We start from the raw sequence: 24,533 nt of genomic DNA on the forward strand, positions 1-24,533 counted from the left end.
GTGAGAAGAATTTGATGAATTTCTGAGAGAGGGACATTGGGAATTAGGGATTTAAAATTTTAATAAATCCAGTTCGAATATAGAGCTGCAGAAAGAGCAAAACGCATTCTTATTTCTGCGACACAAAAAAATGAGGGACAGAAACACTCATTTAGGTAGGGCGTTACATTTGGAAAGAAAATGGAAACTATTGATCTGCTAATAATATATTTGCCTTAAGAATGCTTTGAGCATAGAGTGCAATTACATACCTGGTATTTCAGTTTGGTACCATCATCTTCTTCACTAATATGAATGCATCTAAATGAAATGAAAGAACAACAGTAACAAATACAAGATTTGTTCACTGTGTCTGAGTGCTATATTTGCTATCAACACAGCAACTCCAAGAAAGTTGAACCATGACTTAGTGGGTGGCATCTTAGATGAAAGACAGTAACAGCCAAAATAAAGACATCCAAAACCCAGTGTGCAGTGCATACCCATAGCAGCATGACCGCTATGGTATATGCCTAGAATGCTCTATCTACTTTACTGAAATGGGCTGAAGTTCCTTGCTAATTTGGGAACTAGCAACATGTAAAACAATTTTTTTTATTTCTTTTTTTTTTTTTTTTGGTGATAAAATATAAGACAAATTATGTGAGCCGGTTTTGTAAATTAAAAAAAAAAAAAGTCACCATGAGAAAATCCTAATTGTTTAACAAATTACTTGAAATGTGGAGACATCTGTAAAATGCAGTCTCTTCTATGGTCAGAGAGGTTTGAAAATATGCACAGTTAGAATGATATCAGCAAGAAGCAAAGTGGAGATAGATTCAAATATATCTAAACTGGCCTAACTGATTTAACAGAAATGTATTTGATTCTTCTACCTTGCACATTTTCCTTATCTATCTCTCTACCCATCACATGAGGTAACCATTGAGACTCAGCATTTTCAGTGTACTGGGCCTCACATCATCCAATAATACACCTCACGTCAGCAAAATAACAACAGAAAAATAACATTGCCTTTATGTAGGACAATCCTCCAGGCTCAAACACATGATCAACTTAAATTGGTTTACAGAGCTATCATGTGTCAGCTCAGCTCTACTAGCTGACTGCATCTAAGCTCTTAACTTCCATCAAACTCAAGGTAGGAAGTATACGTTTAAACTTTGTTGAGGGAGAGAGATGCTCTGTGCTGAGTGGAGAAGAAAAATTCCTCACGTACTAACATGCACACTTGAAAGACCATATATCGTAAAAATGTCAAAATTTGTATCCTCAAGGAATAATCCTAGAATCATAGAATACCACGTTGGAAGAGACCTCAAGGATCATCTGGTCCAACCTTTCTAGGCAAGAGCACAGTCTAGATGAGACGGCCCAGCACCCTGTCCAGCTGAGTCTTAAAAGTGTCCAGTGTAGTGGAGTCAACCACTTCCCTGGGGAGATTATTCCAATGGTTAACTATTCTCATTGTGAAAAATTTTCCTCTTGTGTCCAATCGGAATCTCCAATATTCCTGGAAATTCCTGCCAAACCGGTTCAAGTCCCATAAAGCTGCTAGGTGCTAAGCTGACCATGGCACTCTAAAGCTCTTGGTAATGTAAAAATCAGTCTGATGGCTAAGGTGAATTTGCTAGGCTCTGTCAGACATGAGTGGTAGCAGCCTTTTGTGTGATGTCAGGCTTTTGCCCATTGGAGCACTCACTGGGACATGGGAAACTTCAGTTCTCAGACAGTCACAATGTGGAGGCAAAAGCAGTGGGTTTATGAAATTGTTGTTACATCTTAGACGTTGGGTATCTAGGAGTGGCAGATCCATGCAAGAAAAATGGAAGGAAATCACTTTGTAGCTTAGACAGGGAAGGATAACAAGGTTTCAGTCCCTTCTGCCTTAATTATTTCTACTTTCAGTTTTTGGGGGAAAATTGTTATTTGTAATGGTAAACATGCTCTATACTATTTTATTCTATTCCTTATGCTGCCCTCATCAGCACTATGTCTGAGCAACAGAAGTGCATCATTCAGCACAGCCACTGCCAGTCACGTGCAGTTTCTTTTTTCCCAGCTGGTCCCTAAGGAAGAACTGTTTGCTGTATCGTGTTTTGTTCTATAGTGCTCTTCCTTTTAACGTGCACTTATCTAAGTTCACAGACTGGAGCCTTTCTAAATGCTCAAGTCCCTCTTAGATAGTTTGGTGTATACCAAAGTCGCAGCATAAATATCAACTATAGAAGTGCTGTCACTCAAAATGTTAGCACACTTGATGTCTACCTGACAGGCAGGTACTAACAGCTGCCACTCTTTAAAAGACAGAACACATTTAATAACAAGGAGTTGAATTGGCCCTTGAGTAAGCGCTTGGATAGTTGATTCCAGTTGCCTACAGGAGCATCAGAGGTAACGCAGGAGTTAGTTATACCAACATTGGCACTCCAGCTCTTCTGCCATCTGATCCCAGGAAATTACTATTTTTTTGACAGTGGTGGTGAATGACAACCTCAGTGGCTTAATTACTGAAATGAAATAGATTATCTTTGTCTCACATGCTTATACATCAATAGTTTTTTGTTCTTCAGACTCATATTTACAAAAGGATGCAGTAGTTAGCTAGATAATTTCTAATTCAGCGCCTATAATTTGCAGATATCTCATTACATTGGCAGTAATGACTTCTGAATCTCTATTATTTTTAGCCTGTTTTGGCTGTGATGATTGAATTAGTGCCTCTAGATTAGTTAATGAAATACTAAAACTAATCTATATAATACTAAGAGTTATCTCAAGAGGCTTTTATAGGAATATAAAAATTGCAGAGGCTCTGGCTTCAAGGTTGATTTACACAATGGGGAGAAAGGGCTGCAAAGGACAGCAGCAACACTGAGGAAGGTCAGTGAGGTTGGTAAAAGGCAGTGAAACTGAGTTTCAGAGTGAATCATTCAGGCTGTGAAATGGACAGCACACACTGGGACAGAAACCATGGGCTCTCTTTGCCAAAGCATATATAAAAACCCTATCTAGGTTTCAGCCCAAGGACAAGTTTAAGCTGATTCCAGCTGCAGAGGGGGAGGTGAGGGGCTGTTAAAAGGCTTCCCATCGTTCCTGGTGGAGGGGATGTCTGCAGGCTGACATAGCCCTTCATATAATATAGGGTAGTTATAATATTTAAGAGTTCACTGTATGGACGAAGACAGTGCAGGCTGTACAGGACCTATACCTTCAGGGCCTCCTCAGATTTTTTAATATGCACCAAAAGCCACTGGTCAACCAAGCGAATATTCCACCCCAGTGAGATTTCCAGTGTATTAATGTTGGGATATTTTGAGTCCTTTTGTATCAGATTGTAGCAGATTAAAAAATGGGATAAAAACTACCATGCTGTTTCTAAACACATTAGAAATGTGGTGAGCACTGCTGCACTATGGAGAAAGGGTATATAAGTATGTCTGCATAGATGTAGTTACCAGGAGTTATTGAGTATATGATGCCTGCAGCCCTGCAGAGTAAGGTAACAGAACTGCAGTTTAAAAGGATAAATACTTCTTGTGAAAAAGAAACATATTCCAAATTGAGCAAGACACCTATCTTCCACTTGAGTCTTACTATTTTTAGCTGACCTTGGTTGTCATTAGTCACATAATAAATTCATCTATAAACACAGCTAAATCTGCATTTGATATGGATTGTATCTATATCAGGCTCAAGACCAGATGTATTTCTTCCCTCATGATGTATGTGTCACTTCACCAATTTGCAGATTGCTCTAATGCAGTTTGGGTATAGATTTGAAATGGGAGACAAGTGGAAGATTATTTTTTTTTCAGGGAATACTGCACTTTTCTATTTGGTTTCTCATGCCCAGAGGGGTAATAAATTAGATGGATAGACTCTCTCATCGGTAGGTTCCTCTCCATTTCTCCAGGCTAAGTGCTACTATTAGATCCCCATGCCACAGCCTCTTCCCTTGGCGGTCCTAGCTAATCCGGGAAACAGCGGCTGATTTAGTACCCGGAGTGTCATGTTCAGAGTGGACCAAAGGTGGATGTGTTAATCTGTGATTCTACTTGCAGTGCCCTGCCAGCTACTGAGCGATTCCCGCCCTCCTCCTGTTGCGGCTGCTGTTGCTGGAGCAAACTGAGCTTCTAGTGCATTTCTCCCATTTAAATAGAAAGCTCACTGCTTGGGAGGTGTATCATTTTGTGTGTCTAACACAGCCTTGTAGGAGGTGGCTTTGAAGTAGCGTTTTTGATATTCTTTTTTTTTTATCAGTCTTTGTTTCTGAGTTGAAATAATAGGCAAAGAAATCTAATGACACAACTACAAAACAAAGCCTGTGATTCAGGCTTTTTAAAGTACTTGTATGTTAGTTTAGATTTTTTAAATTGTTTGAACAGGTAGACCTTGATACACATAAAAGTCTTTGAAACTCCTTTAGTATCTGAATTGCTTTGTTGCCATCAAGTGGTTTAAGGAAGCATTTCACTGCATCAGGGTTTGACAAGCCAAAACAACTGAAGTTATTGTATCAAGCAAAATTAAGAAAGGTGGATTTAAAATACAAACAGAACTTGTGTAGTAGCTTTTCTTTGGGATAATACTGAATGGTTTGAGGAAAGTGAAATAGTTGCATTCCAGCCTCAGTGATTATAAATTACTGCTGTCAAACAGATGTTGTTAGAGAAAATGCCATTTATTTGTTCTAGCTTTCACTTTCTTGGCCAAGCACAATATATTTGCAAGTGAGCATTATAGATAAATGTTACCCAGCACTGTAACTAAATCAATGATTTTTCTGAAATATCACAATGTTTTGTTCAGCATCTGAATTCTGTTAAAGCAATGCTGATGCCGTTTATGTTTTTGAGGAGTTTTTGTTTTTCTACTGATACTTGTTCCTTACAATTAATCTTACCCTTATTTCCAATCTTCTGTCATTCGCATTATGTTGACAAGCCACGCTTCTTAAAGCACCATATCCTCATCATTTCCTTATATTGCCTTACATAATATTAAGTACAGAAGAGTTTTACTCACTACAGAGGTGAGGAGATTCATATTTTCAGATTGTAAAAGCCCCTTTGAAAAGCAACAGAAAGGCTTGTCTACTTGTCAATTTTGTTGGCTGTTTTCCAGCTCACCAGTGAAATTTCTGGTGGAGTATATTAATAGCATTCAATGGCAAGGCATCTCTTTCATTATTTCCCCATCTTTCCCTAAATACAGCACAATGACAACTGCTGGGATTTTGCTACAGATGGAACTGGGAACAGTCAAACTTACAAGAGATGAGACTTAAAGGAAAAAATAAAGTTCTTAGTATAATCCAGCTTTAGACTTTATGTAAGCACTACACAGACCTAACTTAAAACTTCCTATTTATATGTAGTCTGACAAAGAACGACATAAAGAAAACCAAAAGAAAATTATGTGCTTCTAATTCTAAAGAAGTTATTTTTCTAGTGATACAATAAAATAGCCGAGGATGATTTTAAAAGGCTGAATACTTGCATTGGCTGAAGGCTGGATAACTAATTCATACAGTAATATTTTATTTAATGCTTAGCCATTTCTGTGTTCATGAATTGTGCACTAATAGATTCAATGCAAAAAAATATATCCTTTGGCAATTAACTGCATTGATCTGTAGAGTGCTTGAAAATAGCTATTTGTGACTATTTGGTATTTGATGTTGTTGTTTAGTTTGAACAAGAAAAGTGAGTTTGCAGTTGTAGTTTCTGATATCTGGCAGATGATTGACTAGATTTGATTCTTAGAATGAGACTTCCAGCATGAGGAAGCCAATTTACAAGGCCTAATGACTTCCTAAGAACAGGTACTAATAACTGCCTAAAATGGTTTTCTCTCTACAGACAGCTCCCAAAGTCATCCTGCTCTGTTTGCTGGCAAATGAAATGAAGTGGTCCAGATGGAGGGGTAACTCATTTAATTTTGTATCATCTAAGCAACTTTTAGCAAAAAATATTTTGTTTCTGTAAATTCAGGTTTACTCTGCCGTTAGCGTGAGAATTACCTCAAGCAGTCCTGGCTGGACTAGCTGGACTGTATATAAGTGACTCAGTATTGTCATGTCCTGAGACCATACAAATGCTGCCTTCCAAGCACTGACTCAAGAGAAAAAGTAAAATACAAGAGAATACTTTTTATGCTGTTTCAGAAGAGCCCATTATTTTCTCAGCAGTACATCAGGTGAATTAAATAATGGAACAGTGAGTGCATGCTTAAAATCCTAAAGCTAGGAACAGGCAAATATGTTCCAGGACTCAGTTTTTTACAAAATATTATTCCAGGGAGTAAAAAAACCCACATTCAATGCATAAAATTACATATGCTCTGAAGAAGAACAGAGCCTAAATTAAAACAAGTTGGAACTCCATGGGCATTCCCATTCATGCCAGCTTACCATGGCATCCATTTCATACCAGGGCTATGCCCATCTCTGAGATACAACAGGGTGTTAATGTGAAACGTAAGTAGGCCCCGTAGCGATAGGACAAGGGGTAATGGTTTTAAACGAAAAGAGGGTAGATTCAGACTAGATATAAGGAAGACTTTTTTTACGATGAAGGTGGTGAAACACAAGAATAGGTTGCCCAGAGAGGTAGTAGATGCCCCATCCCTGGAAACATTCAAAGTCAGACTGGACGGGGCTCTGAGCAACCTGATCTGGTTGAAGATGTCCCTTCTCACTGGAGGGGGGTTGGACTAGATGAGCTTTAAAGGTCCTTCCAACCCAAACTATTCTATGATTCTGTGAAATACCTTTTGAATCTGTTGCATAGGTTGGCTACAGGCTCAGACAAACACTGATAGACCTGTGTTAGTAGGAGGCTTGTAATTTCCTCTAGCCATTTGCCGCATGTACAGACTGAGTTTTTGATCTCACATGACTTTAAAAGGTGGGAAAGCTTTCTAACCTGCTCCTCTACATATACTCTTTCTTACATGTAGTGGCTTACACAGTTACATTCATCTTTCCTTCCTAACTTGTATTGTAAAATATGACTTACAATACAGAACGTTTTGACAGCTAATGAGTGCAACAGGAGATGTAGAGATTACATATATGTTCAGAGGATAGACTGGTATAAAGAGCAAATAAGGAGATGATACTTACATATTGAAAAGGCACATATATTGAAAAGGCAATGTTGTGGAGAAGGCTGACTAGCTACTTCTGATTAATCTCCTCCTATTCAATAGAAATGGGACGATTTTCCAAGTCAAAGGTAGCATATTTAAAATGAAAAAAAACAAATTAACCAGGTGCATAAACAAACCCAAGTGATCCACTGCCAAAGAATACAGAATAGAAAGCAGAAGACCTTAAAAGTCCCAAAGTCCATTCTCAAAGAAGGATCAGCTGTTCTCAAGACAGAACTGAGGTAATAAATTTAGCAGGATTCAAAGGGGAATAGACATTTATCTAGATAACAAAGCCACTCCCATTTATGTTTGTATTTTAGAAGACTAGTAGGCATAGTCTTGTGTTAAATGCTACATTAGTAAATACTAATTTCCATCTAATTTTTATTTTAATTTATAGAGCAATGAAACTGGACAACTGAAGAGAGGCAGTGAAAGGTGGAATTAGCAAAAAAGGTAAATTAGGCAGCTCAACCGATAAATAAGCGGACTATAAGAAAATACTCAGCTGCAAAGAATGACAAGATTTTATTTGCACAGTTAAAAATACCTACTGAGTTGAAAGAACTGCTTCCTTCTGCCTGTCATCCCAGAGCATCAGTGCAGGGAATGAGACCTTCACTGAACAAGGTGTGCTTTGTCGCACGGCTCAATGCAGACTTGCACCACCCTCAGTAAGATCAGGCATATGCCTGGAAGTACATAGGTACTACCTATGTACCTAGTACCTACACCGACAAACAAGTCTCCAGTCAGGAGTGGTGTGATCAGATCCATAGGTCCAGGTAGCACTTTGTGTTTAATTGATTACTGAGAAACAGTGTAGGCTCTCTGGAGAGCCACTAAACATGGACTGCTCAGTAGAGGCTGAATGGGCTGGGACTAAGGGGTTTAAATAAGAGGACTGAAATTAGAAGCTTAATTTCAGAAGTAGTCAGAAGAAAGAAGAAGGTTGAGTGTAGAGGGCATGGGACTGGTGAAGAGCATCTGCCAGGCTGTCATCCAGAATGGGCACGCTGGGGACAGGGCTAAAGAGAGGTAGAAGGATTGTGCGATGCTTGGGAGAAAAAGTAAAATGTGTTTTGGTTACTATCTAGTTGTACTGATTAATCAGACTAGGCTGCAGTGTGGGACAAAAGGCTAAAAGAGGAATGCTGCTACTACTACTACTACAATTAAATAGTGCCTTATGTTTGAAGATGTGATATGAATTTTTTTGTACCTCCACATGGCCTCAGAAATTAAATATGCAAGAGAAGGTCCAAATAATCCAGAATCTTTCACCCAAGGTTTTCAGTGTAGTGCTCCATAAAGGATTATGCAAAACACAGGGTAGTTGTGTGAGGCCTGTAAATTACAGCTGGAGGCACAGAATCAGTGTAGCATGGGTGGATATTTTTTTCCAATCAGTCTATATTGTTCTCTGCTCTATGATGGTCAAATATGGTACACAGACCTTGCACATGTGTGAAAGAGAATAAAAATGATACAAACCAGCTTGATTTTATTTATGGAGTCATTTAAAAACTATAATAGGCATTTGTATTGCATATAATTAGAAATACACATTATACAGTTCCCTACTATAAGCATAACAAAAAACTTGATACAAGAAGTAGTAGTAGTAGATAGACTAGTGCAATATGGGAGCAGTTTCTTTTGAGTTTTTAAACTTTTTTTTACCACATCAGCATTTTGAATGCCCGTCTATAAAAGATTCTAGAAAAGGAAAGGAGATTTGAATCACAGAACGGCTGAGGTTGGAAGGGACCTCTGGAGGTCATCTGGTCAAGCAGGGTCGCCTAGAGCCAGTTGCCCAGAACCATGTCCAGACAGCTTTTGAATATCTCCAAGAATGGAGACTCCACAACCTCTCTGGGCAACCTGTGCCAGTGCTCGGCCACTCTCACAGTAAAAAAGTGTTTCCTGACGTTCAGAGGGAACCTTCTGTATCTCAGTTTGTGCCCATTGCCTCTGGTTCTGTCACTGGGCACCACTGAAAAGAGCCTGGCTCTGTCATCTTTGTACCCTCCCTTCAGGTATTTCCACACATTGACAAGATCCCCCTGAGCCTTCTCTTCTCTAGGCTGAAGTCCTAGCTCTCTCATCTTAATGGTCCTTTACTGGACTCTCTCCAGTATGGCCATCTCTCTCTTGTACTGGGGAGCCCAGAACTGGAACCAGCACTCCAGGTGTGGCCTCACTAGTACTGAGTGTAGGGGAAGGATCACCTCCCTCAAGCTGCTGGCAATACTTTGCCTAATGCAGCCCAGGATACCATTAGCCTTTCTTTGCTGCAAGTGAACATGTCTGGCTCATGCTGAACTTTGTGTCAACCAGGACCTCCATGTCCTTTTTTGTCAAGCTGCTTTCCAGCTGGGTGCTCCCCAGCATGTACTGGTGACAGTGGTTGTTCCTCCCCAGATAAAGAACTTTGCACTTCTCCTTGTTGAACTTCGTAAGGTTCCTGCCAGCCTATTTCTCCAGCCTATCGAGGTCCCTCTGGATGGCAGCACAACCCCTCTGGCATATAAGCCACTTCTCCCAGTTCTCGGTCATCAGCACACTTGCTGAAGGTGTGCTCTGTCCCATCATCCAGACCATTAATGAAGATGTTAAATGGGACTGGACCCAGTACCGACACTCTGGGATACACCAATAGTTACTGGCATCCAACTAACCTTGTTCCAATGATCACCATCCTCTGGGCCCAGCCATTCAGACAGTTTTCAGTCCACTTCACTGTCTGCTTATCCAACCCATACATCCACATCTTCTCTATGAGGATCTTATGGGAGACCAGTGTTAAAGGCCTTCCTGAACTCTAGGTAGACAATATCCACTGCTGTATCCACATCTACCGGACCAGTTGTTTAACTGTAGAAGTTTCAGATTGGGGAAGCATAACTTTTCCTTTTCATCAAAGATGAAAAACTTACCTTGCAACCAGGTAGATCATTGGAGACTTGCTGGTGTGGGGCTGTTATGTAATATTTCCCAAGTATTCAAACAATAAATAGATAACAGAGTATTACCAAAACACAGGCTAATTCTTCACTGTCCAGGAGTGTTCATACTCATTTATGCTAGGAAAAAATAACTACCTTACATCTTTCATGACAGTGATGACTCTAGAACATGGAGCCCAATGGAGAACCAAGCCTAGAGCCCAGTGTTACAACCACTCTGTAATAACTTGGCATAAATTCTCCTGGCAGCTAGCCTGTTGCATAGCTCTGCATGTTTCCATGTGTATAGCCAAAAAAAAAGAAAAAAAAACCACCTGAAATATAAAGCATAACTGAGAATACCAGTTAAAGAATTACTGTAAAGAAAAGAGTTGCCATAAAAAAGCCACAATTTATACTGAATCATCCAAAACAAGTCTGCAGGACTAACTCAAGCTTGCTATAATTTAAATGTGTTTTGTAACAAAATATGCTCTGGCGATCATTTACACCTATAGTAAAATTAGATATTAAACATAAATATTATTACCAAATGTAGTAACAATTGATTCATCACTGAAGTCCTGAGGCTGGCAAAGCTCTCCATGAAAATGATGGGACGTTCTTCTAACTGAGTTCTTGAAACAGGCAGCTTCTACAGCTGTAGTTGTAGGAGGGAGATCAGGGCCTTATTTTTCATTTCACCTATTTCTTAATTTTGGAATGTCTCTCTTTGGATTAAAGAGATTGGATTCCCTAATATATATGGAAAACTGACAGATTGCAATGGATGATCTCCATCAGGAAAACAAATGTCCATTTTTTTGTTTTTGGAAGGCAGGTTTTATCATATTGCAAATATTCTTCCAGACAGATGCAGACTTTCTTGAGAGATAATCTGATGATCCCTGCTCTGGCTTTCCTCTTTTAAATACAGCTCAGCTGATGAGTCAGCTCTTCCATAGTCTCTTTTGCCATCTGTTTTGATGTAGAAATTAGTTTAAATTACAGATATGATTTTGGCCCATTCTTCCTTTTTCCTGCTGTTTTTAAAGGAATGAATTTCTAGTAGGAAAGGAAGAAAGAGAGAGGACCATTTGATTAGCAAATGTCAGTAAAAGGTGTAATCATTTACTACCATCAGAACAACTTAATTTTTCTTCCACGGTTGGCCTTAGAGGAGAATTTGGCTACTTTTGATTTCATAGAGAGTAATTGTTGGGGTTGTTTTGTTGGCTCATCTGGACAATTGTGTAATAAATGAAAGAATATTGAATGAATTCTTAATTTCTAAAAATTCAGACATTCAGAGAAACCATCTAACTGACACGCATTTGTGCCAGTATATCCTTGTAGCTGAAAAACATATCTTTATACTTAAGGAAAAGCAACTTTTCTCACAGTACCTAACAAAAGCAGCATGATGAATTTCATGACAAGGGTTAGCCGTCACTACACCACCGACTGTAGACAACCTACCACCAGAAGAGCTCCACGAGGTGTCACGGCCATGTTTCAGGCACAATGCCTTCTGCTCGGCAGCCACACATCAATGGCACGAAGCATTCGTGTTGGCACACCGGCATGCAGAAGCAGCAGATGGCATACAAGAGGTCTGTGCTGTCAGTGTTGCTTGTTCTGTGAAGCCGTTCCAGTTACTGGGTTCAAATGGACCTCCACCTTTTTCCCTCTGCAACATGCACCAGAAAATAGTATAAAACTAAGTGATATGCTTGTGCTTGCAATCTCAGACTTTTTGTTATATATTTGGTAAGAACTACAGACTCTGCATGGAGAAACTCCACACTCAGCAAGGAGCTAGTTCCCATTTTGATTTTGAAAAAGGGTCACATACAGCTGTGAAAATATGAAGCCAAACAATGAAAAACTTGGTTGTTCTGATCTTATTACAAGTCTTATTTGTATTTCCAAAATATAATATGTGTCTAAGGCTCACAGCCATGGTGCGAGTTTCATACACAAACTTCAGCATTTGTCTGACAGGTATTTATGCTAGAATGTCACTGTAGTTAAAGAAAATGAGTAACATGGGTAGGGATAAGAATCAGAATCTCAATAAACTGATTGGTGATGCTATTGTACACTTCTCCACAATACTCCCTGATAGATTTCAAAACTGGAAAGACCACTGCATGTATTTCTCTTTCTATTCCCACTCATTTCTTTGCTGATGATTTCTATTGAAGTTATTTGTAATAAGGACATCTGTTTTGTTGAATACTTGAAAACTGGCAAATCTCAGAAGTTTCTATTCTTCTGGACAAGTACATATAACCACAATGACGTTTTTATGATTTGAAATAACTTAGAACTGTAAATTCAGGAACAAGACAAGAAGATGATCTTGCAACATTAATTTTCATGGCCATATATCTTGTAGAAGTACTGTAAGCTTGTTTGTAGTATTCTTTATTTTGGAAATAGATGAAAGAAGAAACAGCAATATTAACTAGAGATCACCCAGGGGATAAAGAACATGTCCACAATGCGTAAATGAAAAAAATACTGACTGATAGTTAACAAATTCTTATATACATCACATCATTATTTATCGATGATGAACTGTACTATCAGTTGCTAAGCATTTAGTTGGCAGCAGATGAAAAAGAAGTCTGCTGTTGATTCTGGCATAGAAACCTAACGTTACTCAGCAACATAGTTATGAGCATTGTAAATACCACATATGGAAAAACCTACAATCGGCTGTTTGGGTGTGTAAGTGATTAAAATTCCATGTACTTCATTGTGTAAGGTCAGCTGTAAACATTCATTAAACTTGGGTCTATGTCATATATCTCAGCTGCTGAGCCCTTGCTTCTTTTCTTGGAGTATCTCCTCTTATTCTTCTGATCTTTAAAATGCTCCTCTGATTATATCCTGGTAGAGGTCAAATGCAGATCCCCAAATCGTCATGCCCTTCTGTCTCACTTTTACCTGCCTAGATGGCAACGATCCTGTCTAGAAAATAAAACAGACTGAATTCTCGGCTGAACAACAGTCATGGTACCAAAGGTCATTTGTACGTCAGTCACATAAATGTCTGTGTATAGTATGCATGTTTTTAAGCATCATTTTAAAACAGAATGTGCTAGAGATGGCTGTGAATATAGAAAGGTTATCTTAACATTGGGATTTTTTAATCTGAAAAATGAAAAGAAAGAAGTGGATGGTGGAAAAGAAGATAATTCCTTACTTTTTTTTTTAATATCCACCCCCTTAAGGGAAAAACTCCAGTCGGTTTTGGCAGGGCTGGGTTTCTACTGCTTCCACATGTCCGGACCCCCTGGTCTGGTGCAGCCGCCAGCAGCCTCAAAGCACAGGGAGACCCATCCCAGGGTGCTCCATGCCCTCCGCTGTAGCTGCCACCGCCGCCACCGCCGCCACCACCACCAGCCCGGCTGCCCACACGCGACAGCCCCATGAGCCCGGCTGCCCTGTTCCTTGCCATGGGCATGATGCCACCGGCAGGGCTTTCCCCAGGCTCATGCCTTGTAAAAAAGCAAAGGGGAAAAGGATGAGTCAGGCTGCCACTGGGAAGTACCTGTAGCCAGGGCTTCTGCTTGCCTCCTGTTTTTTCCTTTTGGTTCCTACACACACCCCCCTTTTTTTTTTTTTTTTTTTTTGAGAAATGTGACCTGCAGTTCCCCACTCCTGTCATGGTGTAGCTAGGATTCCTCCGAAAGTGCCCGGACTGTGATTCAGTGACCAACTCTGTCATTAGTTTGTAATATGTCATTGCTTACGTGACAAATCAGCCATAAATATTATATCCTCACCTGAAAATTAATTTCATATTTGGGTATTAATCTCTAACCAGAGTGGTTTTATAGCTGAACAAAGAGATATTTCTCTTTGACTGAAAGTATGTGTTAAAAGAAAAAAAGCTGAAATTCTCTGAAGGGAAGAGGAGTGTATAGGGCATCTGTAATGGCTGTCCTAAGCTCCAGCAGTGTGTGACACTGCCTGCTGCCAGCAAAACTCATCTCCATCCCACTAAAAAGAAGGTAGCAGTGAAGGAAGAGTACGGGATTGAAAAAAAAAAAAAAAAAAACAAACCCCAGTAACAAGTTAATAAGGATATTGAAGTAATTTCAAGCCTGCAGTCATGGTACTGGAATAAAAGCAGGTTTAGCTCTGATGTAACTGGTGGGGAATGGGCTGGTACACAGGACTGGATCCGTGAACACATTAAACAAGGTAGAGACGTGTGACCAGTAGCAGGTGGATGGGAAAAGTGACTTGAGCTGCTCTAGTCCATAGGAGAGCCATAGCTGAGGCATAGGGATAGGGGAAATGCTGTGCCATTATTTATTAGTCAAATATTCTGCCTCTGGCAATGACTAATACTACCAGGGAAAGGAAACTTGTAATAGGGCATCACTATGCTGCAAAGAAAACTTCTCTCCTACTGGAGAGGATGAGTTGCCATCATACAATGGTAAAACTATATTATGAAAGTATACATATTCATTGCATTCTGTGGATTTTTCTTCTATTATTTCAATTAAAATTTATAATCTAGTAATGGAGTAGCATGACAAGAGACAATGATCACCATATACAGCTGGATTTAGTTTTGAACTTCATGCACAGGGCCTGTTCCCTCACACACATGAGAATATCCAGGTGTTTCCAGATCATGTAAAGGGTGTTGATTTCAAAAAGAGGAACATACCTAGTGTTGTCACAGCAGCTGAATAGGCCACACATTTTATGGCTCCATTAGCTTTAACGGAATTTGCCCTGATATCAAGCGAGCATGTAGCCCAGTTACTAACGAGGTTTCAGACTTTCATCTCCTCCTTTCCCCTCTTTTCCCCAATACCTGCAAAAGTTGTTCAAAGAAATGTGCATTTATTTCCCTTCTCAACATGTGGCAAGTAGCTCTTTCCACCTTTCTGGTGAGTTCCTTCGGCATCTAGCAGAGGGATAGATTTGGTAAGGGGTGGAGGACAGGAGAGCCACTGTCCATCCTCCTAGGTGATCCTCACTCAGAGGCGAGAATGGAGTTCAAGGCTCACTGTGCTTTGCAACCAGGGCACCTATCTGGCGGTGACAGTAAGAGGGAGCTGGGTCCCTGTTCTTCTCTGAGAGCTGCTCTGCCTCCTGCAGTGGTTGATAAAGGGCAGAACCTGACCTCACCTGCTTTTCCACAGCTGTGTGGGCTCTGGGGAGGTGCCCTGGGCCGAGCCCGTGGGGAGATGGGGTGGAGTGCCTGCTTTCCAGAGCTCACTTGGACTCAGATGTCAGCCCAGCCTGAGCTTCTTAATCCTGTCGAGAGAGGGATTCACCCTCAGGGCAGTAATTTTTATTAAAACAACTTTGCTTTTCATGACAGCAGATGTCAGGGGTGGCAGGAGGGGGCTGCCTCGCCAGGGGAAGTGAGCTGGGGGCTGCGGGTGACAACCAGGCTGGCAGGGCACTAAGGGGGCACCGTCCGCCCATGCTGAACTGGGAGAGCAGGGCAGGGACAGTGACAGAGACCAGGGGTCCCAGCCAGGTCCCGTGATGGGGCAGGTCAAGGCTGGTGGGGCACAGGCCATGCGGGGCATAGGTCTGTGACACATGTGGCAAGAGCAAGGGCTTGAGCCCTCTCCTTAAATGGAGCTCCTGAGTGAGGCGAGTAGGGACCAGCTGAGGCTCTCACAGCTCTTCCTCCCATGGCTGGTCCCATGGCCATGCAGTAGCAGGGCTGGCCCTGGGCACAGGCAGCCAAAGCTCTTAGCAGGGGAAAGAGGCTATTTCAAGTAGCTTGTTGCTCAGGTTTTGCATCTGGCCCATTGCCTTTGGTGCTGCAGAGCAGGACTCCCCATGGCACAGACATCCTTTCTCCTGCACTTGCCAAGCTTTTCCAAGGGCAGGGTGATGGCTGGAGGCCAGCAGGACAGTCTTCTGTCACCTTCCCTTTTCCCGCGCATCTGTGCCTGGTGAGGCATTATTTGCTCTGAAATATTTGTTTTGCAAAGTGACATCAGTGAGGTGACACTGGCAGAAAGACACAGCAGTAAGCACTTCAGAGTAACTTGGGGAATATCACTAAGATTTTAAGTAAAGCTCTTTTTGTTAAGTAAAGTAGTACAAGGAAAGAAAGGGATAATACAAGAATAATTGAAGATTACAGAAAAAGAAAGACAAAGCCCCTGAGCTTTTTATAACATGTAATTAATCAGGAAATACTTTTTTTCAATAATATTCTCCTACTGCATAACTAAATTGTGAAAATACTGCCATCGTCTGGATGACTAAAAATATAATCCTGATTTTCTTTCTACTGTTAGGCAAAAATATTTGAGAAAGTAATAGAGCAGATTTCTGCCTAAATAAAAATTGTGCCAAATCACAGCAATGAATAAACAACTAGTTTCAAGGATAGAGGACTGCAGCTGTAGCTGTGAAAGTCTATGGTGTAATGAGGCCAGGACTACAGACTGATTCATGTAGCTCTATGTTGGAGGGGTGTTTGGGGAGGAGGGGGGCAGATAACCTTCAAGGACCTGAAAAAGTCCTCGTATGTCCTAAAAGCTCTTACAGAACTTGTCTGTTTTTGAGAGAAATTCATAACAAAGGGCATGAAACTTCATAGTTTTCTTCTGAATGTAAACTTTCTTTGGAGTTGTGGTTTTTTTGAACTTGGAATTTAATTTTAAGGTGCCACTTCCTTCACATTCCTTTTCTTCCTCTATTTCTTACTTCCAATGATAACCAAATTTGTAGGTGTAGATGCATTAAAAAATTACTAGTATGAAATATTCTCACAGACTCAAATCTCATACCAACTTTGGGGCATAAGACTTGTAAAAACTAGTTTTTCAAATAGTTTTAGGTATTGTGCAAAACTTGATTCTGCTTATTATTTCTATATTCAGTAAGAGGCAATGGTTTAATTCAATTGTAAAATACAAATGATCCTTTCATGCACGTACTGGAGCAAGTTTGTTAAATGAACTGAACCTTCATTGGTTTTTTTAAATTAACAAGGACATAAATGACTTGGAGAAGGGAAATCTACTTTATTCTTCATCCATTAGAGAAAAGCACAACCTTCCCACATTAAAAAATAAACAGACTTATTAATTCCTTAACATTTGAAGTCAATCCAAATGGTATAGTAAAAAGAGAGATAAAACTGGGAAAGACCATATTTTATACTCATTCCTACCAATCTAGAAAATATATGGCTCTCCAAGGAGGCCTGTGAAAACATCTTGGGAATACTAAGCAGACAAACTGCGTAGTTTCAGAACAAATCCTTCCACAAAGGGACTCGATTACCATGGCATCTTGAGACTGTCAGCAAGCTGGAAAAGACCAGCTTTCTAAGGTCTTTCTGAAACTTGGGGTTGTTAACCTAATTTCACTTGCCGTATCTGTACTTGAGTAGACAGTATATTTCTCATATACAGTATACTATATATCTAGAAATTATAGGAATAGAGAGAAGAGAGAGCAACTTAAATTTTAAAAATCCATGGTTCTTGCAGGATGAAACCTGTGAAAGTGATTGCAATCATTCATCCTCATATGTAGACACCACCATTTGTTATTGCATACCTTTTTAACAGGAATCTCCTTACCAACCTATATAAATTAAGCAGTCTGAAATACCTAAATCTTCTGCATATGTAGAACAATTAGAAAATAACCAGTAGCTAAAAGGTAGTAAATACAACTCAGTATACTTTTCTAAAAGGTGATTATTCAGTCCAATAGAAAATTGCTCAATGGAGGTGGTGAACACAACATATCATTCAGGCGAGGACAAAGGTGGTACGGATAACGTCTATATAAACTTGTGTAAGCCCAGATAAGATAACCACTATAAATGATATGAACTTTCTTGTCCCAGAGCCAGTTGATCAAACACCATCAAAGTCTGCAAAGCTCAGAAAGCAAATATTGGGAACTGCACTTAGTTGTGTTCATAGATGTAGTATTGACAAAAGTCAGAAATAGAAGCAAAGGATAAACTTTGGAAGTGAATTTTAGAAATCAGTATGCAAAGCATAAGCTCGACTTTGGAAAAAGATGTGAACTTGCTATCATCTTTCTCAAGGACAACATTATGCCAGGTCAAGTGAAATACTGTGCTAGGGAATTTGGAAAAATGTGGTCCTGGGCTGTTACATAGCAGCTGCATATGTGGGAGTAGCCGTGACCTGACATTGGAGAAATGAAGGCAGGGGCTGGTGGTAGTTTGGAAAAGAACAAACATCCCCTTTCTTTCTGTTAAAAACTGTAAACAAAGATTTTGTGATCATATATCCATGGAGGATTGCTTTTTTTGCAATAAATTTATTTTTTGCAATAAATATTTTCATTTTGAATAATAAATTGTTGTTTTGTGCTTCAAGAAGCAACTTTGTCATTGTTTGGGGTACTTTAAGTATCTTTCCTGCCTCTGCTTTTTTTCTGCCTGGCTATTGCTGCCTGTGTATTTCAGACACCCAAAGCAGGAAGAAGAAGAGGGAGAAGCAAGCCAGACCTGGTTATTCTGCCAGGCACCCCAGCAAGACTGGCTGCCTTCACCAGAAAAAGAGAAGCTGTGCAGTCGTGAGGGTTGAGGAGTACCCAATGCCCTCCTGGTGAGGAGGAAGGGTACTGCTGCCCCATCCATGCAGTGAGCTCAGGGCACAAAGTGTTTCAGAGAAAAAAATGGCCTTCAGCAGGGATCCAGGCAAGTGAATTGCATAAATGTTTTACATAAAAGTGCAGGTTCTTTTAAAGGGTCACGGATACAAAACAGCTCTATCCCCGTCAGTTTGAAGTGTCCATCATTTTAATTTATTAGTCTTTTAGAACGAAAATGGCTAAGTTATCCAAATACTCATCCAAAACTTTTTATCATTCAAATCTGACATGGGCTGAATTTCTCCTCTTCCTCCACTGACAGTGCTTAGGATTGATAAACTCCATAGAAATGTATCTCAATTAAAAGCCTAAAGTCTAATGGGATAAATTGAAGCCTTCATGTCTTTTGACAGTAGTGTGTTTTTTCTATAGTACAAAATATTTTATACTAAAATAAAGTAACCAGGTTTTATTTCCACATTTTATGTTCCATTAAGATTTCACCAAATATTGGGCAAATATGACTCTGGTTACAGGCAAATAAACCTTGATTTCTGTTACCGGTTCTTCACGGAGCCTCTGCACGTGACAGTGAGACTCACAATTTTTGGGCTGTGTCTGTAGGTAGTATTCAGAATTACATGGAGTCTGAGCTATGCTCCTACATCTGTCATTTAAAGCCAGAAATGTTTGCTTGGATAGAATCCCAAGTCTCCTGGTAACCTGCCAATGCAGTTCAATGCAGAACTACAAACTTTAGATGCTTTTGCATTTTAGGAAGATGAATATGCATTGAGGCACCCCGAAGACAAAACTAGAGATTTTTCCAAATGTGTAAGAGAAGATCTGCATAGGGGACAGAAGGCTTTATTTTCCCTGTAGCTCATTCATTTACCCATGATATGGTAGCTAAGAAGCTGAAGATCAAAAACCTACAAATCCGCTGTAAGCAAATACTGTCAGTTGGGAAATAAAATCAGCAAAAAATTTCCAGTGAAACAAGATTTGTCAGAAAACATCAATTCATTGACAGGGATACGTTTCAAGAAAATGTACCGGATTGTAACAGCTTTCTTGGAAGCTGCTTAACTGCTGGCTCTGGGCAGCCTTGCCATGAAAACGGTATTGGTGGTGGGGACTCTGGAGCTGGCGTGTGCCATTCTGCTCCATGGACTGCCCCATGGGCTGCCCCATGTGCTCAGGGCCTCCCTGCACTGCATGTGATACCCTTGGTACCCTGAACCGGTGGGGACCCTTAAAATCCAGGAGGTGAGACTTCTAAACTAGATTTTATTTTTTAAAATATTGTAAAGTAATGATTTAAAACAATTCCTTTTTGCAGAAAATGTCAGCATTATTTATGTCTACTCATCACAGCTCCCTCTTTCCCTTTCAGTCCCAAGATATTCCTGGGGATGGAAATGAAAGAATCCAGCATCCAGTCACCCCTTTGTGGGGCACAGCGTCCCTCCCACAGTGTCCCTCCAGCCTCCTTAGCTCCCTTGTCCCATCCCTCACTCCCTGCCACCGCTGGTGACTGCATTCACCCTCCTGGCTCTTTCCCTATTCACCAGGATCAGTTGGACTCCTCTGCAGCAGTGCTCAGGTTGGATGGGAGGGCGGGAGGTGCCTGATACCAAACTAGATGGTACAAAACTATGGAGACTTCTGAGAAAGCTCCTCTTCCTTTGACAGAAGGAAAAGTAACTCTCACAATGCTTATTCAAGTCAGAGTATGCTACTCCACTACTAAGTAGAAGAGAGGTACAAGTACGTTGTTGTATTAATATATTGTTTGCAATATTTTCTTCTTAATATTGTTTGCAATATTTTCTTCTTTTTTAAATGGTTACATAGGGTTGGAGGGGAATAAATAATGTATTATAACATAAACCATTACAAGAATGATACATTTGCAGTGATCTACTCAGACTGCTAAGCAGCATTATACACCTTTCCTGATCTTTTACTAGTTCTGTTTTTTAGTAAAGCCTGTATGCCCCAAATTAAAGTTACAGTGTTTTTGTTTAAAGGAAGAGGGAGGATCGTTTCTTGGTGATTAACCACTGCTTACTGAAACAGGATATTTCATGTAAACTGTGGCTGACAGTTTTCAGCAACTGGCAATTCCAGGAATCAAACTGTGATCATGAGGAAAACATTCAGAAAACATTATTTCCTTTGGATTTGTTGCAATATTGTGCATTCACAGGGAAATTGTAAAACTGCTGTTCCACAGACAGAAATAAAATCATCCTGGGTGATATTTCATTGCTGTTATAAGCAAGTCTTAAAGTAGTCTTTAGGAAGCGTGAGTTCTGCCAAAGTCCTGGGATAAAATTGTTCAGAGTACTGATGCTGGAAAGGACGGCTTGTAAAGGGAGCACTTCAGGTTGCAAAAGAAGGAAAGCTAAAGAAAGATGGGAAAAGAGCAAGGATGCTTAAGGCATCTGTGAGGAAGGGGCATTCTTGTGTAGGCTCCAGTTCATTAGCAGCCAGCTGTGATTTATGTTACTCCAAGAAGGTGCAGCAGAAGCAACCTGTCTCTGAAAGCCTTCCTAAATATTGTCCTTTCTGTCTCAATTCACTTCTCCAGGCCTTATGAAGGAATAAGCTCAATGCATATTTTTACTTAATTAAAGTGTGCCTTCAATGAGGAGGAGTAGTTTGCCTGTTCAGTGTACTGAGTCCTGAAAACTGATAGGCAAAATTCATTTCAATATTTTATTAGACTTAATTAAAGGCTTTCTGCAAAGGCAAGTGGATTGTATGTCCCTTTTTCTTAGTTTACTTTAAACATTCCAGAAAAGAAAAATCTGGCTTTATTTCACAGATCTGTATGGTTTTGTCTTTGTCTTGCTAGGCCCACATAGCATGTCTAAATCTCACTCTCTCAGCTCACTCACAACAGGCTAAAATTCATTTGGAAGTTAATGCACTGCTTCGAACAAAAGGAGTCTTGAAAGTAATTAAACCTGTATGGATGGTATTGGGGAAGTCTAATTTATTTCTAATCTTACGTAGAGTATCTGAGTATATTGATGAATTTGTGTCCTTAAAAATAAAGCTCATTTTAAAAACTAATCAAAGCTAATGCCTTTGAGTATTGTCCTGTAACTTCATCAAAACCTTATTGCCTTTTCTCTTTCTCACCACCATTGTTTGGTGTAACAAAGAAGAGAAGAGTAATGGAAAAAGACCATCAAACAGCCAAGGAATCTGATATTTCTCTATAGTGGTTTCTTTTTCTGGCAAATATGTCACATATCTTAGTGTAGTAATCCCACTGATATACAAATTAGCATAATTTGAACATAAGCATGATACAGGGACATGTCATGTATATCCAACGTGCACATAATTTGTAGATTTGGGCTGTTGTCATGGTTTAGATAGATTTAATAATAGATGAATACATTTAATGGTAGATTAAATAGATAAATAATAAATAAAATAGATAAATTTAATAATAGATAAACCAGTAAAAATTGTTAAATAATAAAATTAGAAATTTTTGCTGTGCTATATTTTTACAATTACCTGAATTTATTAAACATCAATGATGTCTACTTTGAAATTCTCATTCTTCATTTTTTGGATTAGCAGGCAGAGGGCAAATGCATAAAAAGGGTTTTTTTTTCTATTAGAACACTGGAAAATGTCAGGAGTTCATGCTGCTTAACATTTCTGATGCCAGAACTGGGCTATATTTGAGATGACTCTACTTTTGGAAGCCCAGCTGAAAACAAAATCTGACTCTAAATCTTATAGTTGGGCAATGATGCCCCCTGAATGGCACTTGCATTTTTCTGCAGAAGGAAGACGTATTGGTTATACATTTAGATATCTGTTCTGAGGACTAGGAATGAAACATAAAGAGCCAAATTCCCATATATAAAATGCCGTTTAAACTAGTGGAGTTGTGCTGGTTCATACCAGTAATTAATCGGTCTATGTCTTAGAATTATTTGATAACTAGTTAGGATATCTTTTCAATAATTTACTCATACTTGTAATAGAAAAGTAATAGGAAAGCATATACCTCCTATCTGGCAGTCAGGTCTCTGGTTATTTTGTCCTTAAATCCTTAAAGCTCATCAGTGAAAAGACAGGATACTCCTCACTGCCAAAAGGAATTTCATCCAAGTCCAGGCTAGATCAATAGTGAACATAAGTCACATTTTCCTGAACATTTGTTAGAAATATGTGAAATGAACTGCTGGTTGTTTCCTCTTTCTGCTGGACAGATGTGTTTACAAACTACGAGGAAAAGGAATTGAGTTGGCAGCAAATTTAACACAAAGGCAAAATAGTGAATGCGTGTGGAGATTCTTAGAGCACTTTGAAGGCACTATGGGAGTGAATAGAGAAAGTTACATTTCTGGGTTTCTTTAGCTTTTGAACGGATAAATATCGAAACTGGCTTTGAATTATTTGTGAGTTTACTCTATATGTACATTTTCTATAAATATTTTTAAGTGGTATCCTGTCTAGGTATCCTATCTAGACAGTGTGTATGCAGACTGATCCAAAGAGATAGGCAGAAAAAGGATTTGAATAAGGATGTTGTTAATTTTTCTAAAGGTTTTATTAGCATTTTACCTTTTCTCCTCATTATAAATGATACAGTTATATTAGGAGAAATAAAAAAAAAAAAAAAAAGGGAGAAAAGAAGTAAACCATAAGCAAATATCATAAAAATTCTTTCAGGACAATGAATGAGATGGAGCTAGGTGCAGGATGTAATGCAAAAGACAGACAAAAATATGACATTGGCTCATGGACAACAGACTGAGTATACTGATAGGATATTTAAAGCTACAAATCCAGTATAAATGAAAGAATCATTAGGCAGATACTTTGCTCAACATGCCCCACACTAACACTGCTGAATCACACCATGAGAACTGAGAGGAAACTAACCACATAAAAATCCCAATATACTAAAAGACAACATCTCTTCAGACTTCTGTATGAAAACCAGATCTTTTTATGTCACACCTTCTTTGTTACAATGATCGTTGCCATAAAACACTATTCAGCAATGAACTGACATAGAAAATTAAATACAGGTTCTCCCTATTGTATCTTTCCCTATTAAAGTAACTTTTAAAGTCATAAATGATAATATTTTCATCTTTCATTGAGGCCAGATAGAACATTAATGAATTATATTTATGATGCTGAAAATCAGCCCTTGCCATGATCCTAATTATTGGCAGAATAAGTATGTTTTGCCACTGAGCAAAGCAAGGATTATACCTACTAAGTTTCTAATTTTTCTCTTCTATATGCAGAAGTTCAGAAACCACTTACTTCTTATACAGTACAGGAAAAAAAGCCCATTCAGCTCATAACTGTCCCTTAAATTCATATTTTTTACGATAAGGTGGTTGTTGTTGTTTGTGGTAAGAATTACATTTCTAAGTGGTCAATTGTTTCTTTTTGTTGAGTCGTAGGCTAGAGATTTTCAATATATTTCATTTTAAATCATTTTAAAATTGAAGCAAAGTTCTGTAGTACAGCGAGTATTCTGCTTTATCAGGAGTTCACTGGCAATAAAAGCTTTAAGACAGACATTTCAAATGTGCACACTAAAAGCTACTAATCCCAGTATTGCCTTAGAGAACTGAGGTTTTGTTTAATAGCTTAGGTTGACGGTTTCAGTCACAATTAGAAGTGTCTTCCTGACTTTGATGACAATTATAAACTAGTTTAGGAAATGGGTCCTTTTTGAGTGGGTGAGGAAATATGTTTAGAAAGAAACATATTGCAGAGTCCACAAAATATTGTCTGTTGACAGAATGGAAGAGGGTCAAGAAACCAAAGTGTTTAGGC

Source organism: Nipponia nippon, unplaced genomic scaffold (genome assembly GCF_047370975.1).
Source record: "Nipponia nippon isolate SJK-2023a ecotype South Korea unplaced genomic scaffold, ASM4737097v1 scaffold_1, whole genome shotgun sequence".
Classification (NCBI taxonomy): Eukaryota; Metazoa; Chordata; class Aves; order Pelecaniformes; family Threskiornithidae; genus Nipponia; species Nipponia nippon.